This window comes from Anabrus simplex, chromosome 4, assembly GCF_040414725.1.
Source record: "Anabrus simplex isolate iqAnaSimp1 chromosome 4, ASM4041472v1, whole genome shotgun sequence".
Lineage (NCBI taxonomy): Eukaryota > Metazoa > Arthropoda > Insecta > Orthoptera > Tettigoniidae > Anabrus > Anabrus simplex.
In genome coordinates, this window is record NC_090268.1 from 427407665 (window position 1) to 427419068 (window position 11404).

Genomic DNA, 11404 nt, shown 5'->3' on the forward strand with positions numbered 1-11404 from the left:
AACCTTGGACAACTTAACAGTTAACCCAGCCTTACGAAGGCGATTGAGAACTTCTCGCAGATGAATTACACGTTCTTCAAAGGTCTCTGAAAATACGACGACATCATCCAAGTAGTGATACAAGTACTCAAATTTGATGTCGGAGAAGACTCTATCTAGCAGTCTAGTGAGTACAGCTGCTCCCGTGGGGAGCTCGAAAGGCACGCGGTTTTATTCATACAAATTCCAATCCGTGGCAAACGCTGTAAGATGTTTAGACTCTTCGGCAAGGGAAATTTGATTGTAGGCCTGATTCAGGTCCAAGATGGTGAAGAATTTAGCCTTACGAAACCATGAAAAACAAGAATGAAGGTCGGGAAGGGGCACAGATTGTAACACCACCTTCCGATTGAGAGCCCTATAATCAATGACAGGCCCTTGGGGTTTCGGGACTAGAAAAATAGGCGAGGAATACGCCGACTTAGAGGGCCTAATAATACCATCCTTCAACATCTGATCGATAATTTCTTTCAGAACCTTCATTTTTGGTGGAGATAGCCTATAAGGTGGAAAACGGACAGGAGTCGAATCCGTGACCTCAATTTTGTATTCAATAAGGTCAGTAACACCAAGAGTATCAGAGAACACCTCTGGAAACGACTGACACAACTTACGAATACTATCAGCCTGCTCCTCAGGTAGATGTCTAAGGTCTAACAACATCTCATCCTGGGTAGGCGAAATAGATGAACATGATGCAGAATTACACTTCAATAATGGGATTTTACAATTAGACGCAAATTTGAAAGTGCACGACCTACTCTGAAGATCGAGCACAAGACCAGTGTGAGAAATGAAGTCAGCTCCCAATATAATGAGGCAAGACAAGTGCTTAGCCACAAACAATTTAATTTTCCATGTAAATTTAAAAATACGAATTTTGACCTGTAAAGAACCTAGAATTTCTAATGGAGATGAATTAGCCGAAACATATTGGATCGAAGAGGAACAATAGTCAGGAAGTTTACAAACAGATTTCAATTTTGCATACCATTCAGCCGAAATAATAGAACAAACACTGCCTGAATCTAATAAAGCTGTTATAGGCTCATTATTTAACTCAATTTTGAGAAAAGGCACCGGTTCGGGGGTATCCGCCACAATCCTAAGACACTCTTTGGGGCATTCAAAAGATGGATTTGAAGATCGAACGTTCCCTAAATTTTCGACCTGTTTACCAGGGACTGAGCCTCGGAAAGATGGATTAGTCGACTCAGCCGAAGCCACTAGTCAGCTTTTATTATTGGCAATGGTGGAATTTGCACCAGAGGTTGAGCAGGAGGGGGTGCTATTTGAATTTGGGCAATTCTTGGCGATATGTGAGAAAGCCCCACATTCAAAACAGCCTTGTGATGAACTAGCTCCATTATTTGCCCTACTAGATTTGATCAATGGACATTTATTGCGAAGATGGTCAGGCGACCCGCAAGCATAACATTTACGGGGTGTGACTGGTCGGCGAGGAGGAGGTCGAGTATTACTAAAAGAAGGAGGGGGTTCTTTCGCGACACGCAAGGAATCGGCGTATCTAACTCCTTCCGCTGAGACGGCCAATGCTTCAAGTTCAGAGAAAGTTTACGGGCACGCCGCGAAACACAAATATGACCTATAGGATGGTGAAATGCCTTCCCCAATAGCTTGTACAATCTGATCCTCAGGGAAATGAAGAGCAAACACCCTAGTATAGAACTTAATGTCTTGTATTAAATCAGCCAGATTTTCATCCAATCTCTGTACTCGATAATAGTACTTCTGAATCAGAGATGACCTCGCGCGAGCAGGAATAAAATTTGCAAGCAGGTGTGCATGAAAATCTTCAATAGATGACTGTTCAGCTATGGCTCTTAGTATTTTGTCAGAGAGAATACCAATTGCATAGGGATAGATGATTTGCTAAATTTGACATGGAGAAAGAGAAAAAACAAAGGCGTGATCCTGAAATTCAACTAAAAACCTTAAGAAAGAAATAACTTCACTGGTGGTATTAACAGAAAATTTAGAGATACCTCTGAGCAACATGGCTAATGGATGAGGCAAGCTGCTGAACCCAGGTGACATAGTAGGTAAAGGTTTCAGTGGCAAAGAAGTTAATTCAGAACGTACATTATTCAACGATGTACGGCATTCAGACTCGTTGTCCAATGGGGCAGAGATAGTTTGAGCTCCAACGGTTTTCCTATGGACTTCTCCCTTAGGGGGCTCTTTCTCGCTACCTACATTCACCGTAGCGGGTTGATCAGTTTTGGGAGGAACTTCCCCAGTTAACAATTGAGTGACCTTACTAGATAATTCAGAAATATTTTCAAGCACCGTACTAGCTTCCTTCCTCTGAACGTCATTCAACTTCAGAGAAAACAGATCGTTAACTCTATTCGAAAAATGAAATAGCCTGGCTTGCACACGCTTAATTTGATTAGGAGAAGGATCATTTTCGTCAAAAAACTAACTACAGATGCTAGCCCAGTAGTATTCTCGATGATCGTGGAAAGAGAGTCGTCAATTTCTTTCTCTCCCAAAGTGGGGATGGAAATGGGCAAATCAAGGGACTCTCTAAGCTTGTTTGTGTCTACCGCAACCGTGCCTCCAGATTGCACATTTCTAATAGTCAATTCATAGATCAACTCCTCCTTGCGCAAATAGTCAAGATGGAGAACATCGCGAGGGCCGGGCATGATGACAGAACAATTTTGAAACAGGAAAAATCAAAAATTCCAGCAACTGAGAAAATTGTTAGAGTTCGGATCAAAGCAATGTTTAGCCGTCAAAAGGGGCTAACTTGAGACCCATTCAACCACGCTCTGCTACCATCTGTTACCGAGTTTTTGTGGTAGGTAGAGGTGAAAGAAGGTGCGGGGGTGAACGGGCCTCGAAATACGAAATTAAAGTTAAGATAAAATTTAACAAGGTTATATTTTCTTTGCAAAATCAAGAGATAACAAGAATGGCAGGTACAGAGTAGCAAAACACAATCTGAAGAGGTGCAATTACAAAGATCACAGGATTTGGGCTCCGAGAGCCAGACACATAATTCTTGAGCAATAAGCTCAATCTTATGGTATACAAGATTCAACCGAGGGGGAGTAGACCCCAATCATGCCCAGTAGCATTTACTCCTCTTTACATGGTAAAGCCTCCTCGAGGCATACAAGAACTCAATTTTCAAAAAAGAGCAACCCGCTCTCAAAATTTAGGCCTATCCAAGGCCACACCAAATTCTACTTTCAAGCTGTCCTCCAAGGACACCTACACAGGGGTAAAAATACCCAACCTACTGTGGCCTATTTAGAGAAGAAACGGAAATATTACATGACCTCTAAAATATCAACTTGAAAGGAGGCGAAGCTGCACTCCTAATACATTTGTTTAAAACCTATTTGGCACTAGGCCGTTACTGCAAGGGCTAATCCCATCCTAAAGAGGTGACTTTAGAAAAAAACAATTTACATTACGTTAAAGAAGAATTGGTTGTGGAAAAGTAAGTTCACCTCAAAACAATGTGAGTGGGAACTCGAGAGGGTTAAGCACTCTCTATCCCAATATGTAGCTTAAAAGAGAATAGATACTAAGAGTCTTTACATTTTAGGGAAAAGTTACATGGTGGAAAAGCTTCGGACCCGCCCCGAGAGTTAAACTGCTGAGCTAGCAAGAAAAGAAGTTATTAAACGGCCATTACCTTGTTGTTGAACTGCTGCCCGAAGAAAGAGGCGCTTCCCGCCCCCTGCTAAGTACTTTACACACTGAAAGATGGTACTGAAGTGGCGCAGAGACCCGAAAATCAGCAGTTTAAATACCCTCGCGGAAAGTTCGAGGCGTTTCATGAATGAAAACACCCTCCCACAAGAAATTTATTGGCTAGGGTTAAGCAGCCTATCAAATTTGAAGAAGATACACCTTATTGGTCATAAATTAATTAAAGAAATTCAGGATTGGCTAAATTCAAAACGAGGGGAAAGAAAGGGGTTAATATTGCCAACATAAACAATAACTAAAAGAAATTTAACAAAGAACAAACTTATGAACTCAAAATTTCTCCAAAAGCATAGTTCTTTCACTTCGCACTAGGGTGCATAATTGTAATTCTTCGTTAGTGCCATCTGGAAGAGAATGTCCACACTTCTTACTACAAGTAAAACAAAAACACATCGAAAATGACCCAGTTCAAAAACTCCAAGATTTCCAAGTGGTGACATCTTCTGAGAAACTTGAAAATTAACTCATTAGATAAGTTCAGACTTCCTCCAATAGAGGAGTTTCAACTGGCGCAAAGTTTGAAATAGCGGCGTGGAGGTGTACCGCCCGGTACAGTTACAATTGAACATATTTACTGCTTCTGATTTATTCTACAATCATATTAATGCGGGGCTACAGCACACGGGTTAAGCTGGTGTGTTTAGAGTAACAAGCGTTGAGAAAAGTGGTAACATTTATTCGACTCATCTTGGATCGTTACTGGTATTTCATGTTCTATGAATACAGCAGGAAATCCATTCAGCTTACCTGTCATTTAGTTGCACAAGGCTCTTCACTTTTGAGTCGTACTCAGAGTGGACAATGACTGCCGCTAGAAATATCAGCAGTCTCTTCGGACGCTGGATTAAGCAGAGCATTATTAATGATATCTCTACTCATGGTTGACCGAGCTACTTAGCCGTGTGGTTAGAGTCGCGCAGCTTAGAGCTTGCATTCGGGAGGTAGTTAGTTCTAGCCCCACAGTCGGTAGACATGGTTTTCCGTGGTTTCCCATATTCACACCAGGCAAATGAGATAGCAACTTGAAAACATCAAAAAACTAGCGTATAAATAGGAAGACATAGTTTAAAGCGTCTGCTAATATCTTGATTCTAGGCACAGATATTTTCTCACATGCATTGCGACTCCGGCAACCCAGTGACTACACAACCACCTGTCGCTCCTCCATATAAAGACATATATACCAAAAGTCGAAAAGAAATACTTCAATGTACATCATGAGAAGGCATTGGTTTGCAATTTGCTTTACGTCGCACTGACACAGATAGGTCTTATGACGAGGATTGCATAGCAAACGGCTAGTAGTGAAAAGGAAGTGGCCATAGCCTTAATGAAGGTACAGGCCCAGCATTTTCTTGGTATTAAAATGAGAAACCACAGAAAACTATCTTCAGGGCTGCCGACTGTGTGATTAGAACCTACCATCCCCCGAAAGCAAGCTCAGAGTTGCGCAACCGTAATCGCACGGCCAACTCACTCGGTGAATGAATAAACGTTAAAAACTCCCACTATCCTGCGTAGATCGATCTCCGTACAAGAGACAGTCATTTGTAGAATATCGACATTGAATATCCAGAGAAGCGACCCTCGTAGATAGTGTCACCTCTTATTCGGAATCCACGAGCAACACACGCGTGTCTTCCCTGCCCTCCTCTCAACTCATATCGATTTCATTCTTATTGGGGCTGGCTCCTTGGCTGAATGGTCAGCATAGCTGTAATCAGTTGAGAGGGGCCCGTGTTCGAATGCTGTCCAGGTCAGATATTCAAACTTGAATCTTATTGCTCGGAGACTGAGTGTTTGTACTGCCCCCGAAATCCCTGCAACCCACACACCACATGCAACACTACAATAACACAGGTCTACAGTGATTTTGCTGTTTTTAATTTTTGCGTCACTTGGAAGTATTATGCATGTCCTGATGCCAAATATGATATCCGTTTACTTGTATCACACACCTTTTTTTCTTTTAGTCTTAGTCTTAATTTTTTTGTAGTAGTATGTAGTTTTGCATACTACATACTACCTTTACTTTTGAAATACTCTTTTGTTCCAGGAATGCTATTCGTTGGACCTATAATCCTGTGGTGGTAGCACTGCAGAATGTTGTTTAACTTTTTGCCAGATGGCGGCAATTAATTCCTTTGTGATGTGAATTCAGTTGAAAGCTCTAAGTGACCAGCTAGATTTCCAAACGAAGAAGTTTACTTTGAATACGTGTGCATTTATTGTCAGTTTCTGTTTTGCGATTCTTTGAGTATGGAAAGGCGACAGTGTTCGAACAATCCGAATGTGTTTTGTTTCATTTGTGGTAGTTTTGTAGTGAAAAAGCAGAGACAAATCATAACCTCATTTGTCGCTAAAGATTATAAAGCTTATATTGGAATAAAGTTAGGAGATCAAAACAAGTCATGGCTGCCTCATACAGTGTACGGCGTCTGTGTTGAAGATTTGAGAAATTGGACAAATGGGAAGAAAAAAGCGCTTCGTTTTCGTATACTGATGGTTTGGCGTGAACCCAAAAACCACACCAGTGACTGCTACTTTTGTACTTGTAAGGTCAAAGGTTTCAATGCTAAGAATAAAAAAGGCATAACATACCCCAGTATTGAATCTGCTAGGAGACCAGTTCCTCATGGCCCTGATATTCCAGTTCCCACACCTCCTAAAGACGATATTGAAGTTTCTGATTCTTCAAGTATTGAAACATAGGGAATATCTGACAGTGATTTTACCCCTGAAAAATCTAATGTACCAGCACTCTTCACACAATCCATTTTGAATGACTTAATAAGAGATTTGAACCTCCCCAAAGATGCAGCTGAACTTTTAAGTTCCAGGTTAAAAGAACAAAATATTCTTGCTGATGGTACTTCAGTGACTTTCTACAGAAATAGAGAAAAAGATCTTGCGCAGTACTTTAGTCATGAAGAAAGACTGGTTTATTGCAACAACATTCCAGACCTAATAAACAAGATAGGTGCTGCCACGTATGACCCAAACGATTGGAGGTCATTTATTGACTAGTAAGAGAAGTATGAAAGCTGCGTTACTGAACAATGGCAACCAGTTGGATTCAATTCCAATAGCTCGCTCAGTCCACTTAAAAGAGAATTATTATAATATGAAGCTTCTCTTGGATAAAATATAATATAACAGACATCAGTGGCTGGCCTGTTGAGATATTAAAGTAATCGGGATATACGAAATTCCCATGCCACTTGTGTGAATGGGATAGCCGGACAAGAGATAAGAACTGGTCTGGGAAAAAATGGCCTGATCGAACCACCTTAACTCCAGGATGTAAAAATGTTTTTCGGAAAAGCTTAGTGGATCGTAATAAAATACTATTACCACCTCTTCACATCAAGTTGGGTCTGGTGAAGCAGTATGTGAAAGCCCTTGACAAAGAGGGCAATTGTTTTCAATAACTTTGCAACAAGTTCCCTTTCCTCTCACAAGCAAAAATAAAAGAAGGTATTTTTGTAGGACCACAAACCAGAAGTCTAATGAAAGATGATGAATTTGAGGATACAATGACTCCTGAACAAAGCCTGGCAATCCTTTAGAGACGTAACCAAGAAGTCTTTAGAAAACGCCAATGATCCTAACTATGCAGAAGAAATAGCCACAATGCATGAGAAATTCAGAATTATGGGTTGCAACATGAGTCTTAAGCTGCACTTTCTTTTTTCACATTTGGATTTATTTCCTGATAATTTGGTGGCGGTGAGCGAGGAACAATGAGAACGCTTCCATCAGGACATTCGGGAGATGGAACGACGGTACCAAGGACGATGGAGTATATCAATGATAGCGGATTATTGCTGGATGCTTCAAGGAGAAGACTCTGCAGCAGCTCATAAGAGAATTTCCAAGATAAGATCACTGGAAGGCAAACGGAAACGTTATCATTATTGATTTAATAGCATTCTAGTGAATGAACGTTGTGCATTTCCAAGTAATACAACCAGTATTTCAATCCAAACTGTATTATCATTTATAAAAAATTAACATTCAATTTTTCATTCTCGATTTGTAAAAAACCTGATGAGATAGGAGAAAAAGGCGGATTTTTTGAAAATGGCTGTACTCAATTGTATATAATCGCTTTTCAGAAGTAAAACATCATTTAAAATGTTCCTTTTTGTAGACCTGTGTAATACTCAGTTTTCTATACACATCAGATGCCGCCCAGCCTCCCCGGCGGGTCTGCCTTACAAGGGCTGCACCAGGCTAGAAATGGACAACGTAATTATTATTATTATTGTTTTTAAGAAGAAATTTGAAAATCCATAACCGGGAAAATGATGGTAGCAATGCAGCGAGACAGCTGTAAATTTAACGTTATAATGAATGGTAAACAGTGTTAATTAAATGTAATGATTATGAGCTGAGACGTTACTTCCATTCGAAGATAATTCTCTCCCTCTATAAGAAACATTTCACAGAGGAAGGGTTTGGAATAATTTATTCCAAGGAAGATGTTCAATAAATTTCCAATGCCTTTGCCAATATTCAAGAAATGGCTAGGAAAACAACAGATAGAGAATCTGCCACTTGCAGATCAGTAGTGACTGAGTGACAAAAATATTCCCCTCAATTACATCGTATTCACTGTACATCTTAATGGTATAGCAGCATCTTCAGAAACTGAGTTCTTATAGTTTAAATTTTGCCTTCTAATATGGCGGGGTTCAGACTATGAAGCCGGATATTATGCAACACCGTTATACAATGTATAGCATAATGTGAGTAGTATGCATTGTCTATAATCATTAGTTAAACATCATATTTCTAAATAGCACTAAAATTAATTTTCTTAACCTCTATATCTTTGTATCCTCATTCATGATTAAGAACTAAATATCAGGTTTGTTACGCTAGTGAGATCTACTTTCTACAGGTTTCAGTACCACATTAACCCTCTACTGCATGAATTATTTTTCGTTTCCGTTTGGTGAAGAACATTTCAACATACGCTCAGTGTTTTAAATATACCAGCAATTCTTAACTGGGCCTAATAGCTTAACAGTCGTATGTGATGTGGAATGCCCTATTGGAATATATATACGATTTTTCACGATTTTACGCTAAGCTTTTAACATTCAAAGACCGAACATTACTGCCTACTGGCCATGGGTACGTATTGCAAGGCGCAAGTATACTTGCACGACCGTAGGTCGGTAATGTCTTTGAGGTTGAGCCAGAGGTACTCCTGAAGCCTGTGGTAATATGATGGGGAGGGCCCACGTAAAATAAACGGTGGTTGGTTCGCGTGGATATTGACGGGGTGGAAGGAGTACTTTCGGCTGTAGGGCTGTTTTGTCTTATGTTATGTGTAAAAAAAACAAGGCATCACTGGCATATGTGTTTAATTGACTGTACAGTTGAAGGTGTGCCGTAAAACTACCTCTGTCTATAATATTTATCCATTTACACAGGTGAAAAGTTATTTGTTGCCTAATGAGATGTTATATTCGTTACTGCGATGAATGTGAATGGACAAGAGGGATCATGTGGATGACCTTGACGGAGCTCTACTTAAAGGCGAGCGTTATTTAAAGTCCGTTCTGAGATAGTCTGGTTTACTTGTTTGCAGAACGCTGTGGAGGAGGGAAACAGCGTAGCATTTACGTCATTCGGGCGATCTTACCCATGATGGTCGAGAGACGAAAGGGCTGATATGAGTTTAGACTGGCATATTTCATACGCATCGCGCACAAGCACTGTAGGCTCTCTGTAGTCGACATGGAAGTGTTTTGCTCATACTATTATAAACTACATCTCCGTAGACTAATATTGGGAACACCAGATTGTGAAATAACATTTTTGTTGTTTCTCCTGGAAAGAAGTCCCATTTTTAGAGAATATAATGAAAAGAATATTATTTAACAAAATTTGTGACATGTTTCAGCCATTTTAATATTTATTGAATAATTCTCCAAGGTTCTTTACGTCATCACTTCGTATTATTGGTATTCAGCTGAACATAACATTGGATATACATGCGTTTTGCAGTTTGGCGTGTGATTTATAAGTACCAATAATGATGGCTCCTTGTCTAGTCTTTAACATTTGCTTGGCGTTTGGTTCACTTAGTGATTGCATTGTTTATATCATTAGGCTTTTTTTGACTGTAAAATTGAATATCCTCTCCATACAGGAGATGTTTACTATTTGTCAACAACTCAGGTAAGTCATTCATGAATAATGAGAATAGAAGTGGTGACGAAACTCCACCCTGTACCACCCCATCTCAGTGGTTTGCCAAGAGGACGTATAGTTTCCCAATACCACACGCTGCTGATGACCAATAAGATAGGATTGTGCCCAGGATAAAATGCTGTAGGAAAATGTCATCGTTTTCAATTTATATATGTATATATTTGTCTGCACAGCCGAAGGCTTTACTTAAGTCCAAGAAAACAAGCAGAGTCATTAGTCTTTTAGCCATTGCGAGATGCATCTTACTTGTCACTTTCACTGAGGCCGAGGAAGTACTGTAGTTAGGTCTGAACCCTGATTGAAAGTTGTAAGTAAGTTATGACGTATAAAATATTCAGTCTTTTGCTTATGTACTATTTCATCCAGTACTTTTCCTAATCTTCGGGACTGTTATGTTCGTTATTTCTAGGTACGGGTCGAAGGATTGCATATTTCTAACTCGAAAGAAAGACGCCAGTTATGATTAAGTTATTAATAATATGTTTGACTGTTGGAAGCATGATGTGTAGAAATCATTTTTAATGAGACAGGTTATTCCATCATCGCCAGTGGACCCTGACTTTATTTTACTGAAGACGATCCTAACGTCACTTGGTGTCACGTGAGAAAAGCGGAACTGCTCGTCATTATGTCTTACTTTTGAAGATATTCTCCTTCGGTCTGTTCGTCCATCTAAGTGAATCCTGAGCTAAAATATGAATTTAGTTCATCTAGTGGTACATTACATTTTCTGTCATTTGTATTGCTTTTGCTTAATACCATTTCGAGAAGAGATTTACAAATCTGAAGAGAATTTTAATTGGTAAAAATGTTATAACTGTGTTGTTCTGTTTCGGACATTTTTATAGATTTCGAAATTGTCTGACGTAGGACATTTCACATAATAACTATAGACTGCGTCCCTGAATTCGATGTGGTCGCGTATTTCTTTAGAAAGCCATGGGTTTGAAGGCCACTGTCATACAAAGTCATAAGAAGTTCGTTAAAATGGTTTACATTTCGTCGATGTCCTCTATGTACTGAATGTTGTGCCATGCTGTGTTAGGAGCGTCTTCAAAAAAATGCTTCTGAATTAATGTTTAAAATCCCTGTAAGTGATAATTTTTGGCCTGAATTCGAAGCACCATAAGGAATATTCAACTTAAGCATGTCATGTTGGGAAGAACCGGCAGCGGGCAACTGACCACGCGTTAGGATTCGGTTGGTATTACGCTGCTGTACGAAACTTAAGGGCGAGATAGATAAAGCAACATAACATATCAACTACTCGGTGGAAATTAATTAAAGTGCGGTAACATATTGCCAGAGGTCCCCCACACGTGCATAGAAACCTGGCGTGAGGTCAGTGCGACAATAGCGCCAAATAGGTCTGGTTCCACTAAACAAG